Source organism: Rhododendron vialii, chromosome 8a (assembly GCF_030253575.1).
Source record: "Rhododendron vialii isolate Sample 1 chromosome 8a, ASM3025357v1".
Classification (NCBI taxonomy): domain Eukaryota; kingdom Viridiplantae; phylum Streptophyta; class Magnoliopsida; order Ericales; family Ericaceae; genus Rhododendron; species Rhododendron vialii.
In genome coordinates this window covers 22,902,037-22,919,548 of record NC_080564.1, presented here as the reverse complement: position 1 = coordinate 22,919,548, position 17,512 = coordinate 22,902,037, and the positions used below count along the sequence as shown (strand labels likewise).

At 36.3% G+C, this 17,512-nt stretch overlaps 1 long non-coding RNA gene across 3 annotated transcripts; it reads right to left on the bottom strand.

Annotated features, from left to right (window-relative positions):
- Window positions 1-2,708: 2,708 nt before the first annotated feature.
- Window positions 2,709-9,029, bottom strand: LOC131299142 (uncharacterized). Of its 3 annotated transcripts, XR_009190636.1 has the most exons (10): window positions 8,939-9,029; window positions 8,144-8,202; window positions 7,951-8,025; window positions 6,294-7,241; window positions 6,122-6,191; window positions 5,854-6,023; window positions 3,835-3,971; window positions 3,639-3,700; window positions 3,477-3,529; window positions 2,709-3,158 (listed from the first exon to the last, which is right to left on the bottom strand). It is a non-coding gene; the product is annotated as an uncharacterized LOC131299142 (long non-coding RNA). The 3 variants fall into 3 exon arrangements; XR_009190637.1 differs by lacking the exons at window positions 3,477-3,529; window positions 8,939-9,029 and adding an exon at window positions 8,233-8,789; XR_009190635.1 differs by lacking the exons at window positions 3,477-3,529; window positions 8,939-9,029 and adding an exon at window positions 8,353-8,788.
- Window positions 9,030-17,512: the final 8,483 nt, after the last annotated feature.

The window sequence follows — 17,512 nt, the reverse complement described above, 5'->3', positions numbered from 1 at the left end:
TATAAAAAATATTTGAATAGAGAAAAAAAAAGTTACTCCCGACTTTTTAATCCAATTGTGCTCTTATTATGCATATGCAATTACTACTCGAATAAAATAAACATACGCACATTGTTGTATAATCGGGCGAATTATTCTTTATCGGCAAATGGAGTGAGTAGCATGCGAAATTGGTAAAACAAGGGTAAAAAATTGGTGCGCTGTGGCAAAATTGGCTGCGGTCGTTTTGGGCAATTTTGATGATGGGCCATTGGGTGGTGATAAGGTGATGGAAGAGGTTTCTGGAGGTTTCCAATTTAGGCTGGGTTAGGGGTTTTAAGAGCTTGTTGTCTGTATTGAATAAGAAAAATGGATAGATTTACTCAATACAGCAAGTTCATATTCTAGAATTTCTTATTTAAGACATTTTAGGTATTTTAAATAACTCAGGTGTTCGGGCTAGCTTAAGCGCACCTCAAATAATTCTGGGGGCCAAATCCCACCACCTATTTATGGGGAGCCCAACTAAAGGCAAAAATGGGCAGTCTGAAAGTAGTTGATAGCATTTGAGAGATTTCAAACTTGATACTCTAGGAAGGAGCAAACTCCTAAGTCTCAAGTCTTGACCACCAGGCTAACCCCTTGGGGTTTAGACCATTTTAGCGTTCAATTTTTTTAGATTATTAATTTATATCAAGCAAGGAAATAAAAAATTAAAAATAGGAACTAAAATTGAAAGAATTAGAATAACAAAACATAATAAAAACTATTTTGCATTGTTATGTCCTTAGGCAACTTTTAAAAGGATTTGATCATAATTTTGTACATTTTATGTTTCTCTTGTTGAAACGAATAAAAAATCCATTAAAAATTGACGCGAAACTACTAAGGCAAAAAATATTTGAACAAAGCCCCAAAAAAATCTAAAAGAATTATTATGCCAAACCACCCCTTAGTTTATTTTACAAAGTAAATAAAGAATTTGTTATTTTTTATTTTTGAGCTTATTAATATGGGCATGGATAATGCCACGATAACTTCTGTTCATGCCACGAATATTGCATTGATCTGACATTTTTACCCTCGAACTCTGGTTCTCTCTCTCTCTCTCTCTCTCTCTCTCTCTCTCTCTCTCTCTCTCTCCCCCAAAATCCCGTATTAAACCAAGCAGTAGAAGCATTGACGGCTTGGCTTGAGGTTGACACCCCAATTACAACCATCAGCCACACACTGCCATAGTTAGATCATCACCATCAACGACTCAAACCTTACAGGATCCATGCTTTTTCCTAAATCCTATACTGTTTTCCTAATTTATTTATTTTGGAATCGACAATTTCAGAGAAAATATGTCAAATCTCTCACGTCTCTTGCTTTTTCTCTTTGTTTCGCCTATGTAATTGGTTCCATTTTCTGAACAAAGGCTAGAAATTTTCTTCATAGATCAATTGTATGTGGGTTGGTGATGTCTGAAAATCCTGATTTTTTTTCTTTTTTCTGGAAGTTAGATTGGAACCCAAAAACAAGTCCCCATTGTATTAATTAGTGTCCTAGAAATGGAAATCCAAATCCAAGCGAACAGGTCAAGATTGTTCCATGATGGAAGCTGATGCCGAAAATGGATGAGAGATAGGAACAAGGAGAGATGATGAACAGAGGGAAGGAAATACTGGGAGTCGTACTTGTATGGATAGGGGTAAAGTTGTAATAATAGCATATGCGATCGTGTCACCAACAAAAGTTGTCGTGGGTTTATCACCACCCTATTAATATAGTAGTAGTCATTATTATAAATATTTTCAATTAAATATTTGCATTAGAAAAGAATAATTGATAGATTCATATGCTTTCTATCTAATATCCAAAATAAGTGAGCATCATTGCGGCAAAATTAGAATTTGGATTGTAATACGGGTCGAAGAACACATGAGTTTAGAAGAACAAGAGAGGTCAAAGGGCATTTTGGACAGTTCAAAGCACATAATATGACATCATCAGCAACTTCTATTAGCATATGTAAAGGCTAGTAACAGAAGGGGGACTTTTGGTAATGTCAGCAAAAGTAAGGGACGTCACTGAGATTTGAGAAACCTCAGGGGAGCTTTCTATTTGTGTCAGAATCCTCAGGGAAGGTTAGTGAAATTTACCCTTCAAATTACAAGCTGAGAACAAGAGCACAATTGGATTAAAAATTCCCATTTTTTAATTACGAGCTAAGAACAAGAGCACGATTGGATTAAAAAATGGGCGTGCTATGGCAAAATTACGAGCTGACAATATGTTAAAACCCCCAAAACATCTCTAATAAGTGAATTTACTATCTTGCATCGAAGAATGTATATATGATACTACTAGTAGTGTTTTTCGATTTTTGGGTCAATTAAGTTTTGGTTAATTTCTAAAAAAAGAAGGTTCCGGTAATCATTTCTTTTAACCGTGTGTTCGGGCTAGCATGCGCACCTCAATTAATTTTGGGGCTTGAAGTTAACTTTCGGACAAACGTACTTCTAATAGCTTCAAGATTTGAAATGTTTGATCTCTTTGAGAGCAAGCCCTTTACTTACCGTTTTATGTTACTAGGTGATTCGCGCGTGCCAGCACGCGAAGTTTTGTGCCTGTGATGTTTGTGCCTGTCATGTTATAGTAGGATTTTATTTTGAGTGGAGTAATTTGTATGAGATAGGACTAAAAAGCCCGAAAGCTGATTACATAAAGGATGGAAATTATAAAGAGCAAAAGATTACATAAGCTGAAAGTTTGAAAGTCAATCTAGGTAGTTGTAGTTTAGAGTACAGAATAGAGCTTTTGCTGCAAATCATACGAGCACATAATATTGTTTACACACATAGATTGCCGAAATGTTTTGAAAACCCGAAAAATTGGGAATCCTACCTAATCGGGAAATTTGAACTTCATTCGCTGGATCGTGAGGCAATCGAAGTCGCCAGACGTTAACGACAGCTGTTGCCGTTGCCGTCGCCGGATGATGTAAAGTGTGAAACCAAACGCATCACCTATACTGCTATAATGCTCAAACGAGTTATGAAACAAAGCATCTAACCACTCTACCACCTGACTTTCCAAATTCCCAAGATGTTATAGTCACCGTAGAAGTCAGGCTTGGTAAATCGCATGATCCGTTCCTTGGTGCTCTGCTTGGGCAGCAATTGTTTCGTCAGCTGGATGAGTAATAATGCATATCATTCCAATGTCAAGGGTAACATTTGCTTTACATTCCAACGTCAAGGGTAACATTTGCTTTACATTCCAACATTGCTTCATATCAATAAAAACAAAATCCCAAAAGGAAGAAAAGTCTTAGCATAGTAACAATTCAAAGAACCACAATGTTGGGAAAACAATAATGAAACTGTACCACACACCCATTCAATTTGTTCTACTTGCAAAGTTTTAGGCTTTTTAAAGAGGTCAACGATATCAACTCCAATTAGTCCCACATTACTTTTTTTTGATAAGTCCAATTAGTCCCAGATTACCTTAACTTGGCAAAGGGCAGTCCAACAATGCATAGGACCATCATCATCGATAACTTCACCGCAATATCAATACAGTAACACAGTCATAGCATTAGATCAATTCTACCATTAGAACGTCAAAATAAAGGTTGGATAGGCAATAAGTGAGGCCATTTCACTTACTCATCAACCACTTGGGTTCTAACATTCTTGTTCTCTAGTACTAAATCCATGATGGTCTTGTCCTAAAATAAAATATCAAGAGCAAGTTTTGAGTTGAAAGAGTACAGCGCAGTACAGCACAAAGTGGCACTTTTTTGGGCAAATCTAACACGTGGCACTATGAATTGAAACCAAACACACGTGGTTAAGTGGTTACTTTTCCATATTGAAGGGTTGAAGCTTCTATGTAGAATTCTGGATCAACTTCTTTCATTCTATTGTACTCTTCGATGCCAATCTCGACATTCTTTGTCCTTTTCTTGTAAGCATTGTACAATGTTTTCTGATTAAAAACTGCACAAGCAAGAGGGTAAATGTGAGTTTCAATATCACACCATATTTGCTTCTTTCCTTCCCAGAGCATTATGCCGAAGTAGGCAACAAAAAGGAGGAAAACATGAGAAGATAAAGAGAACATGATCACACACAATCAAGTAAGAAATCAAGGAAGAATGTGGGAAATGTTAATAAAACTTCTCTTTATGGAGGAGAGGAGAAAAATTGTTCTTGAATCTCAACAATACTTTTTCCAGCAAGCTTTTCTGAGAAGTTGAACATCTCTATGACCCTTTAAAGCTTTTAGTATATCTTCTTTTCTTTCAAAGGGATAAGAAAGCAGTATCTATATTGAGGACTGAGACCCCTCGGGAACATTTGTCTTCATCTCGCAAGCAATAAAGTCAGCTCAAGTTGACTTAGCTATCGTTATTCCCAATCAGGAGTTGTCTAGATGGATCCATTTCCCTGTATAGGCTCCATCCAGCCATAACCTGAATTGATTCTATGCCAATTACGCCCACTACCCCTTTTTTTGCTAATGAGTAGGCTGATTATGTCCCCTTTCATTACCCCTCAACCCTCATCTTTCAGAGCCTTGCTCTTTGATTTTTCCCCACACCTCTACCCAGAAGTTGGATTGCCCAACTCTAGTTGCTCTTATTTATCTCTTTGATTGGTGCCATTTGTAACTTACCTAAAATGTATTTATGTTTTTTGTGTGTCCTTTCACTTTTCTAAATGTATTTATGTTTTATTTGTTGTAAAGCACGAATGCTTCTAGTCCACTACTATAATTACATTTAACAGCAAGTTGGATTTAGCAGCAGAAATCGTTCCAAAAATTAAGCACATCACTGCAACTCTTCCTTAAAGCATGTGGATGTAAATGGTCACTCTATGTAGCACGGACACTTCGTCAGAGGCCACTTATGGGTGTCGGACAATTGTCGAACACCGACACTCTCCAGACATGCGTCCGACACTCAAATCCAAAGTTTCCTATTTTTTTGTCAATGTTTTTTGCTTGGACACACCCTTTAAAAAAATTCTTTGGACACTCTCGGGACACTTTTGTGAATGATGTGATAAAAAGTAAGATTTAAGGTATATACAGTATTAAATATTAGAAAATTAGAGCCTTTTTTATTCCTACAATTGAATAATAACTACTATTTTTGTAAAATGTGTCCCCAACGAGTCGTGTCCTCTATTTCTTTGGAACTTACATGTCGGATTGTCGATGTCGTGTCCATGTTTGTCGATGTCGTGTCCATGTCATGTTGCTTGGCTGTGTCAATGCTACATAACTGTGCCTTAGAATAGAATCATCAATAAAGGATGTTCTAGATTGCTGTTGACTAAAATTGAAGGTGGCATCCTTTGGTGAGGGTCAGCACCAAGAAGCAGATGAAACTTGACTGTTTAATATGTCAGGAATACACATGGTCATCAAAAAAAAAACATGCCAGGAACTTATTTTTAAAAAAAAGAGTTCAATTACGAGAGGAATAAACAACTCAAATCATCCTAGAATAACAAACCAACTTCAAGTGTGAATTGCAGCAATGCTGCAAATAAAGTAACAAAATAAGACAACTCTTACATTGTATTCGTGATCTATTCTCAACTCACAAGTTCGTAACAACTTGTCCTTTCAAACTTCAGTTATTTTAGACCCCTCAGAGATTATAACTTTGAAGACAGTAGTTAGCATAGGGGTTTCTAAAGTGCGGTTTTATCAAGCATGCAATGTTGAGAGAGAGAGAGAGAGAGAGAGAGAGAGAGATAGAGGGGGTGTGAGAGAGAGAGAGAGAGGGGGGGTGCGAGAGAGAGAGAGAGAGAGAGAGAGAGAGAGAGAGAGAGAGAGAGAGAGAGAGAGAGAGAGAGAGAGAGATACATTGGCTTATTGAGTTTTCTTCTTCTGGTTAAGAGGCATCTTTCTCAGGATATTATCATTTAATTTCTTGTATTGTGTCTGAATGATCTTATGAGCTACAATCAGCTTCTCATCAACTTGAGCCTGGTACTTCTCATACAACACGGGGACCGACAAACTAAGAAGAACCCCTACAGAAAAAATCAAAGCAAATAACCAAGCTTGAATCAAGTTAGTCTCTTAAAATGCTTGTGAACTTCTACAGGGTAAGGGCACAAAAAAAACTCACCAATGTAGACCAGAGTAAGGAAGTTGAAGAAACTACCAATGTACAAAATTACCCACAAGCCAGAGGCAGCCTGAAGACCAAAACCACAATACATAGGCACATTGAAGTCCACCATTAGCATGCCAATAAATTGATTGCATACAGAGAAGGAAGGTATATCAAGGAATCACACCTGAAGAAAAGTTTCACATTTCGACCAACTGCAATGTCATGAGCAACTGACAATCATGATTCATCCACACTCGGGCTACATCAGCAGCTGTCAAAACAGATTCCTCAGAAATTTCCAGATCAGGAAGGGGAGGCAAAGGACCGCAATTTTCTTTTGCTAAGCAATTGTTCATCGAAAGACGTAAAGAAAAACACCATGCACATCACCAAGAAGGTTACACCCTGAGAACCATAGTTTAAACCCTTGCAACATTAGCGAAGAATATGGTAGGATCTGCAATTAATCAAAACCTCCTAGAGCTTCAGTATTCATGTGGTAACATTTCAAGCAGGACAAAGCTGCCAAGAGCACGCATGATGGCTCAAAATTTTATTGCTAAAATTTCTCAATCCCACCATTATAAAATAATGGTTCAACCCACCTATAATGTTTTAAACTGTTAAGACAAACAAAATAAACAACTCGTTAGAGTTTTGTTTGAGTGGAATGAGCATTCCTTAATCTCCCAATGTAATGACTATTCACCAAAATCAGTTAATTTTATCATGTCATTCTGTTATTGCTTAGTGGACCATACATCTGAATGAGCATTCCAAGGGTAACGAATATACGAGTACACTGTATATACACATATACCATCATGTTTATAGCATAAATAAGATCTATAAGAGCACAAAATCTATAGAAAGTTTCTAATTAATTATGGACAATAGTTAAATAACATAAAGCGAACGCAGTGCAACAAAGTATAAAAGCACATATACCCACCTATTGAGTAATGAAGCAGATTTAGCCCAAAAGAAAAGGATGGCAACGAGAAGCAACAGAACATTTGCAGTGAAAGACAAGAGGTTGTAACCTGCCCACTCAAATAGGAACCACAGGCCGTAGAAGAGCCCAACAAAATAACCGCTCCACACCATCTCCGCCACAGCAACACATCGACAACTGCACCAGATATATGTAAAACTTCAAAATCCAATAACATTCCAAATCACATCGAAATTCTCACTTACCACATCAAAAACCGACCAAACCGACCAAACAATCGCACACAAAAGAGGAACATTATTCAGCAATAGAATTTCCAAAAGGAATGTCTAAGGTTCGAATCTCAAGGGCTGCACCTATGGTGAAATTCCATAACTCACTCTCCTTTGAGGTTACCCCAGGGCTTAGGTCCGGAAATTATCTTGTACATGTGATGGGGGACTGCTTGTACCCGAGTGATTAGTCGAGCAAAATGTTTCGGACACCCTCGATAAGCAAAAAAAAAAAAAAGAAAGAAAAGAAGACATTATTCAGCAATATAAACTACTTAAGCATAAGCATTCATGGCCGAATTCCACGAAAATAGAGTAGACAAAGGAACATTATTCAGTGACACTAAACGAATTATTGCTGTTCGTATCAGAAGATCGGCTCAATGTGGATTTGACGAAAATAGATTCATACACACCTCCATACTCATTCCGGTCACACGCACAGAACAAATTGAACACGAAATATACATTTTTGTATTTGCGGGAAGCCCTCACAATGGACCAAAGATATAAACACAGGAAGAATTGGAATTAAATCATGTAAAGAACAATTCGAACCATACGAAGCTCCGCTCAAAATAAAGGTACACAAATAGGAGCCTGAAATACATTACCCACAAACTGGCCAAGCTCTCAATCCATGTCTTAACAGCACGCAAATGGTCTTGCCAATAATCTGGAAAAAGCCTCTGCATCCATGCAGCAAGAGTTGCACAAGAAATAAAGCATTGCAAAAATTTCTGAACAAAAGTAAAGTTTGTTAAGTTGAAAATGTGAAACATAAGATCAAAAATTGAAGAGGCACACCGATGAGCCAGGTAGATCAAAGTCTGAGATTTCTACCAAATACCAGCAACGACCAACACCTACACCAAACAAATTCCTTTAGTAAACACACATTAGAGCGCAAGCCTCTCTTCTTTCTTTTCTTTTTTTTTTTTTTTTTGTATACTAACAAATCGAAACAATACGATTAAATGTGCAAATGTTAATAACCAATCAGATTAGATAATTACCAATAGTGCTAGGGTGGACAAAGGAATTGTGCACAATGGCATTTAGCTACAGCACCAAAATTGAGCCGAAAATCGATGTCTCAAAATTATGTAATCCAAATTTTCATCGATAGAAATTTTTATTCATAACTCAGGCATTCGGGCACCTCGACTAATCCTCTGGCCCAATCTTTAAGAGATGGTGGGGGGGGGAATAAATCTGGGTTGTTCAAAACACATTTGGACAATTGGAATCGCTGATAGGTACCGTGGTACCTGCTCGGCACCCAAAAACTTCTCGGTAGGTACGCATCTATTTAAGACACGTATGGAAGAGATGGATACAAGTTATGCCACAATTTCAGATCCGTTAATTTGCTTGCGAACATCTGTGGAGGAAATTTATGGAGGACTCTCACATTAAACGAAGTTTCTTGGACGGTTGGATTCTCAACAAAAAACTTGTTTTTCCAAGTTTAGAGGAACATCAATCTTGTGCTTTACACCCTTCGCTCGTACCCAAAGACAATATTAATAACTTCTATTGTCTGTTGGGAAAAAATGTTCCAACCTACCAGACAAGGAGAAAGAAAGAGTCATAGGTTACCTATCTGTGCGAAGACTGCTGAATCGCTGGAGAGATGAAAGAGGTTCCAATGCCTGAATCGCTGTATATGCACTCTGGAGAGAGAGAGAGAGAGAGAGAGAGAGAGAGAGAGAGAGAACACGGAGGAGGTGGGAGAAATCACGGAGAAGGTGATAGCGCTCTGTCTCTCTCTCTCCCCTCTAATCTCAGACGAAGAAAACAAAGGGAGAGGCCAGGAGATGTGGCGTGATGCCATTCACATCTTTCACAAGGGAGAAAAGACAAAATTAGCCTTCTACTCAAAACCAGAGGTGATCCAAATTATCCAATTGAGGGCACAATTGGAAAAATTAGACAAAAATGGCAAGCCGCTTCAACTCTTTTAGTAGGAGGTGTCTCATGCCTATTATTGGTAGGAGGTGTTGCGTAGTGACATCTGAATTCATGGGAAACCTGTTAAATCATATGATCAGTTCCTTGATGCTCTACGTGGGCAGCAATTGCTTCATCAGCACTATGAGCAATGACATAGTAATCACGGCGATTATTATTTCTAGAAACTTGATGATCCCAACAAAACCAGTGGATGAACGAAGCACAGATTCGTATAATTGAATTGCAAAACCACAAAAAGACAGGCTCAAAATACACAATCAGAGAATATATGGAAGTTATTAGGTTCAGTACATTAACTAAATCAAATGCAGATGGACCACGTGTTGCTAGGCTTCCACCTGTTTTTTGTGGTTATATTGCAATAGTCAGATTCTGGAATTGAGCATAAGGCATAGCAGGAAGTAAATACTACTGAATAATGTAATTTTTATGTATTCATATGGACAAGGGGGGATTATATTTTGTGCATGAAGTCAGTCTACAAAGCCCTAAGACTAAACTTAGACGGCAATGGCGAAACTTGCTCGTATGATCAGATTAGCTAAGCTGATGTATGTACAAGGCTCAGAAAAGCAGAATTAGATAGTGAAACCTTTGACTTAAATGTATTGAAAGTTTCAAAGTAAGTCTAGGCAATTGTACTTTAGAGTTCAGAGTAAATTATGCATAGATGAAGTATAATGCAATTTATTGAGACAAAATAAAAAGATTAATGCTCGATATGGAAATACATTATTGAGTTTAGGCGTTGGGATTGTGTGTCAAGCTTGAGCCCAGGTTTGATAGGTGATTCTGGTACATTTTTTTATGAAGTGAGGTTGAGCTTATGGAAGGTTGAGTTGGGTTGGTTTGTTTGCAATTCTACTCATAGGTAAGGCATTTCTATAGTCAATATGCTATAGATGAAGTAGATTGACACGTAAGCATTGAGCGTAAAAGCACAAATACAGAGGTTGGAAACTCATGAAGCCAAAAAATGTGTAAAAAATAAGATTAACGCAGGGGATATGTTCTGAATATGTTTTATTAGTCTTGTGCGAAATAATACTCCTTAGTCTCGCACACACACATACCCCTTAGTAACCCGTGATGAAGCCATTAAATGAGTTACAAACGTTTACTCAGATAACCCACTCCACAAATCTAAGAACTTGTGTTACACATGTATAACCTTCCCAACTCGTCGCAAAAATTTACAAGCAGAAAGCAGAAAATTTAACCATCGGGTTACAAGAATCAGATGACAGTAATTGAACCCGAAAGTAACAAAAGTAATCGCCTTTCTTCAGACATTCCATAAACCCTAAACACGCTACTGCACACCGAAATCAACCTCATGAAAAAACATGCAACTGCAGAAACACATGTCCATAAATCGATATAGAAAAGAGAGGGAAAGTCTTTAATACACACCCCTTTAAGGTGTGTACCATATGCACCTATTGTGTGGTTCATATTGTGCCACCTCATAAAAAATTTCTTGTAGGACCGGTCATTCATAACATTTTATTTCGTATCGTAACTTTTATACTAAAAATTCGTAACTTTTTATCAATATGATTCGTAACTTTTTAGCAATATGATTCGTAACTTTCTAGCAATAGATTCATAACATTTTGAGAATCATAATATTTTAGTGTGTTTTAATAAGGGTGCATATGATACACACCCAAATAAAGAGTGTGTATTGTAACACTTCCCGAAAAGAGAAATCCAAGACAAGAGAAACAAGAACCGAACCTGAAGGAACGAGTAACAACCGCTGATTTCATCACCGGATGAACGCTGATTTCGCCACCGCTGATTTCTTCCGTTCTTTAGTCGGTCTCCAACACAGTCCTCTCTCTCTCTCTCTCTCTCTCTCTCTGCTATCTGCTCCAAACCAGACGAAGGAAAGGTAAAGGCAAAAGCGGAGACGTGGCTTCATCATGTAGCCCACGTTCTTGACATGAGGTGAATAGACGAAAACATCCTCGGTGCCTAAACCAGCGGCTCTCCAATTGAGGGGCACAATTGAAAAATCCGGGCCAAATTATGGCAAGCGTTCCAATTGCTTTTGTTCTCTTAGTTTTAAAACTTTATATATGCTATGTGGTCAAACTCTTCCAGTTAAAGTTTCTGTAATCGTTGCATAGATTAAATTATTCATTTTTAATTTGTAATGGTAGAAAAATACTACGTATACTACTACAGTATAAATACTAGTAGTAATCGTACGTGCATGATTTAAAAGCAGCTCACAAATGGTAAAGCTTGCGCAGATTAAATTGTGTCGAGTTAGAGATAACATGGTCACCAAGTAAATACATGTTTGCATATGTTGAGTTGTCTTCCATTCAAAAAAAATCTTTCCAAACATATCAGAATATGATTTCTTTAAAAGCATGCAGCTCATAAATGGTAAAGCTTGCGCAAATTTGTGTTAAGTTGGAGATAACAAGATCACCAAGTAAATGTCTGTTTGCATAGAGAAAGTCTTCAATACACACCTCTTTAAGGTGTGTACAATATGCATTTATTGGGTGGTTTATATTGTGCCACCTCATAAAAAATTACTTGTAGGATCGGTCATTCATAACATTTTATTTTGTATCGTAACTTTTATACTAAAAATTCGTAACTTTTCATCAATATGATTCGTAACTTTTTAGCAATAGATTCATAACATTTTAGGAATCATAACATTTTAGTATGTTTCAATGAAGGTGCATATGATACACATCCAAATAAAAGGTGTGTATTGTAGCACTTTCCGTTTGCATATGTTGAGTTGTCTCCCATTCAAAAAATCTTTCCAAACATATCAGAGATTCTCAGAATATGATTTCCTAACTATTTGCTGAAACCAGAATATGATTTCCAATTTGCAGAATAAGCATAAGCTTTTTAACCAATTGCAATAGCAAGTCCCTTTTGCAGATTTATTGCTTGCAAAATTAGAGTACTTCTTTTATGATGTCCAAGTTAGCTTGCGCGCACCCGACTAATTTTGGGACCCTTAAGTTTACGACTGCGTAAACCCTTTAGTGGCCCCAATGTTTGAAATGTTTTGGCCTATGTGGGATTCGAAGAGTCCAACATGCGACCTCATAGAGTACTAAGGCCCTGTCCATTTGCACAGAAAAGATGAAAAATAAAATTAACTTTCTTGTAACTTTATGTGTGTTATCATGAAAGTTGTAGGGTCCAAAATTTCAACTTTTTCATTGGGAAAAACTTTCCTGCAAAAGGAAAGAATTCTTATTTTCCTGCAAAAATTTTTGTCAAGAGAACAAACAAAGAGAAATAAATATCATTTTTCTTTATTTCACCTCACTTTACTTTCCTTGGAAACTAATTTCTCATATAAGATTCACAACAACTAAACGAAGGAGCTTTATTGCTTTCTCATACCCACATGGCCAAACCCCATGGATAAATGAAGGTGAATATTTTTTTTTACTATTGGAGTTCCAAAATATCTTTAATAGACATTTTTTTTTTTTGGATTCATAACCTGCTGTACGCAATCCAAAATCTCTCTATTTTTAGTGCTGTATTATTTATTTTGACAGCTCAAACTCTTTTGATAATGACAATCAAGTGGTCCAATTTCATGATTTATCTGAATAAATCATGATCTCCTTTTACATTATGAAATTCTTTGTTGGCCTAATTCTATACACGTTTACCAATTTGTATAGGTGAACGTTTTAAGCATGCTTTGACAAAAATACTGTTACTAGTACATCAGTCATCAACAAAGGGAAAATGGAAAATATAAAGGGTATGAAAATCTATATAGAATCATGTAACTTTAAACTCTTACAAAACACTTACACTCGCATGAAGAGGGAGAGGATTCCACACTCATTTTACCAGTATCGTGTGTGGAACCTCTACCCATGTGAGTGTTTATATATTAAGCCTAATTCCTCTGCAGTCCATTGTAGGATTGAACCACGTTTTTGAGCTTTTTTTTTGGGCTCTTTCTTAACCCACACGGATGATTTAAATGATTATTATCAAACTTCATTGAGAAGATTAATCTTGTTAAAAAACTATATTGATTGGACATCAATAAACGATTTTTTTTTTTTAAATTTTCAAAGAGGAACATCAGTACATGATTGCAATGCAGTTATCCTAAGATAAACGACTTTTAAACAAGTGCCGGTTCACTATTTTTCAAGATAATGTGTTTTGAAATTATATTAATTGTACCCTTGTAGGGGCCTTAATTGTATTTAATCAACGTAATTTTTTACAAGATTAGTGTTATCGTGTGTGCCAAAAGTTACTGGAATCGAATATTGCTAGCCACATGATTCAAACATGTTTGTCTTCAGAGTTTATTCTAAATTTCATAAATATTAATTTTCTTCTAGTAAAAGCATTTTTTGTTTTTTCAGATGTTCATATATATGAACAACTTTTTTTGCATGAATGACAAACTCAACAAATCAAATAAAATGAAAGATTTCGATCACAATAATAGGCCAACAATAATGCCCATTCAGACAGCAGACCATCATGACGGGCTCTTGGGACACAACAGGCACAAACCCTATTTATAAATTCATAAATATGATTAAAAAAGATACTCTCTCCATCTTAAAATATTTGTTTGGTTCGTAAAATGAGGTCTAAAAAATATTATGGCTTTTCAAGGAAAAATTTAAACTTTTTTCTTAAAAAAATACTATCATTCTGCGGACTGGACAAATATTTTGGGACGAAGAGAGCAATTAATTTTGACACCTCATTTTTTGGTAATCACACTGTAATATTTGTATTTTTGTGTTCAAAATACACATAAGTAAGTATGAACACTAAGACAAATACTCCTTCCGTCCCAATTTGTTGGTCCTCTTTGGGAGTGTGTGTCATTTTTCAATTGATTATATAGAAAATTAGAGGCCGGTCCTGGTTTTTAGGCTCGGTTTGATCCCAACCCTGAATATTATTCTCAAATCTGCACAGGTTTGGATATGTTATCTCATGACTTTTTTGCCCTTTTTATTCCGCATTGTGAACTCCATCTCGCCATTCCTCCTCTCTCTCTCAGAAGAAGAAGAAAAATCTCTCTCTCTCTCTCTCTCTCTCTCTCTCTCTCTCTCTCTCTCTCTCTCTCTCTCTCTCTCTCTCTCATCCCCGGCGTTACCAAAATTGCGACCACGCCGCCAAACAAAACACCAGCACTGGTTTGATGGAATTGGTCTCGCTGGCGATCACCTCCATCGTTCCGGCGAGAATCCCACACTTCTCCGGTTTGTACAATTATCTCGATTCTCCCAATCTCAAGGCTGAACTCGCAACAGGATTCACACGCCGCCATCCTCCTCCGCCGCCGCCGGAGCGATTGAATACAGTGATCCTCAATGGAAGTCCAAGCTCTGAATAGGACGACTGAGATTCAAAGGATCCAAACAAAGAGAAGCAAGACCAAACCTCCACACCTCGATTCGGTTCCAGATTCAGATTCTTTTCAAATCCATCTACACCTCGATTACACTCTCAGTCCGCTCCGAGCCCCACCCTCTGTTGCCGAACCATGTTACAGATCGGCGGTGTTGAGTTTGAAAAGAAAGCCATGGAAATATGGAATCTCTCCTCCAGCTTCTAGAAAACGAGGAGAAAGCCGCGGCCGTGGTTTCCAAGGAAGGCAACGTCTCTTACTTGATTCATTTGCTAGATCTGAACGCTCATTCCTCGATTCGTGAACAAGCAGTCACCGCTGTGTTGATGCATTTGTTGAGCAGTAGTAGGAAACATTTAATTTCTGAACATTTTTTTTTGTCGCCCCTGAAATTTGCATTTTGTCGAACTTGCATTTTTTTTTTTGATCCGCGTCGAACTTGCATTTGTTGTAATAATTAATTTCAGTTTGGCTATGTGAACTTGTTTGAGTTCACATAGTCCAATTCACATAACGCAGGTCACATAGCTAATTCTCATATGAAAATACACACTTCTCATAGAAAAATACACACATGAACATGACCTCTACCTTTTTTGTTTAATTTTTGTTCGTGTGTATATTTTCTATGAGAATTGTGTATTTTTCTATGAGATTTATGTATTGTTTATGAGAACTGTCGATGAAAATTATGTATTTTCTATGAGAACTGTGTATTTTTTATGAGAACTGTGTATTTTTTTATGAGAACTGTATATTGTCCATGAGAACTGTCTATTAGAACCGTGTATTTTCTATGAGAACTATATATTTTTTATGAGAACTTTGTATTTTAGTATGTAGTAAGACTATATGAACTGTGTATTTTTCAGTTCACATAGTCCAGTTCTCATAACCAATTCACATAGCTCAGTTCACGTAGCCAGTTCTCTATGAGAATTGAGCAGTTCTCATAGAACTGATTATGAGACTTAGCAGTTAAAAATTCAATTTTAAATCAATTTATTTTCTATGTGAACTAGAGTACTTTTTTACTTTAATTACTTTTTTAAGACATGGCGGTGAGAACATTTATAACTATATTTGATTTTGATTATCTTTTTGTTTTTATTCATTTTTTGTTCCTGTGTGTATTTTCTGTAAGAACTGTGTGTATTTTCTGCGAGAACTGTCTATGAGAACTGTTTATTGTCCATGAGAACTGTCTATTAGAACTGTGTATTTTCTATGAGAATTGTATATTTTTTTATGGGAACTGTGTATTTTAGTGTGTAGTAAGACTATGTGAATTGTATATTTTTCAGTTTACATAATCCAGTTCTCATAACCAATTCAGAAAGCTAGTTCTCTATGAGAACAGTCACTTCTCATAGCCAATTCTCATAGAACTAACTATGAAAACTGGCAGTTCTCATAGAACTGACTATGAGAATTGACAGTTCATATAATCAGTTCTCATAGCTCAGTTCACATAGCCAATTATTATAAAAACTGATTATGAGAATTGACAGCTCATATAGTCAGTTCTCATAGCCAATTATCTATGAGAACTGAGCAATTCTCATAAAACTGACTACTAGACTTGGCAGTTCTCATAGCCAGTTCATATAGCCAAGGGTATATTTGTCCGAAATAATATGATTCAGGAATTGATTCTAAAAATATAACTCTCATAGCCTTTGTTCTCATAGCCATAGTTCAGGGGTATTTTTGTCCAAAATAATATGTTAACTCGGGCTATGCGAACTGACGGGGATATTTTTGTCTGAAATATTATGTTAACTGGCTATGAGAATTGACAGTTCTCATTACCAGTTCACATAGCCAATGGTATTTTTGTTTGAAATAATATGGGTCAGGAGCTGTTTCGAAAAATATAAATTTTACTAAAAATGGATAATGTACACAAAAAGTTAAGAAGAATGGGCAAAATAGTAAAAATGTATAAAAAGTCAAGAAAAATGACTGAAATAAAGAAGGAATATTTTTGCCAGGACTAAATTAAGTCCAAACCTACTTTTTGGGGCCGCCCTAAAAATTCAATTTATAATATTTTAGGTGATTTTAAAATTTTTTGTATAAAATAGCTCATTAAGATCTATCGATCCATATTTAATATAAAAAAATATTACAAATTAAGAGACATAGTCAATTTTTTTAGACTTCCAAAAAAAGGAAAGAGACAAGAATTTGGGACGGAGGGATTATTAAAGTGTAATTATCATTTAAAAAAAAGGAAATTCGTAAAGGGTATGCAGGTAATTAGGTAGCAAGTAGGCTCTGGCTGTGGTGCTCCCAAGTAGTTTGGGAGCACCATACCCCCAAATTGTACTGATGTGAGTTTCACCGTTGGATTTAAGTTCGAAAATCTGCACAACTAAATTCTAAAGGGTAGTAACAGGTTATAGCCGATCTTGGCTCACCGTGAACAAATTATTCAGTGCTCCTATCGTCTTCCTCCTCCAAATCACCTCCTATCACAAAATCCCAAACAGTTTCTCCGAAAAAAAAAACCCAACTGATGGTGTGTCAGGATCAGTCTAGATTTCACACAAATAATCTGAGCCGTTCATTAATTTTGTACTAAGCTCTCCAATTATTCTAGAAAAAAATTGGTCAGTCTATTAATTTTCCATTTTACTTAAAATATTGATCTTGATGAGCCATAAACTTAACATTTTGTAAATTTTTTGACCAATACTCGATTTTTTTTTTCCTTTACAAGAGATATTACAAAAATCAAATTAGAGAACATTTCTTCCAAATAAATTAAAGCATGCATTTTTGTTTTAACAAATTTT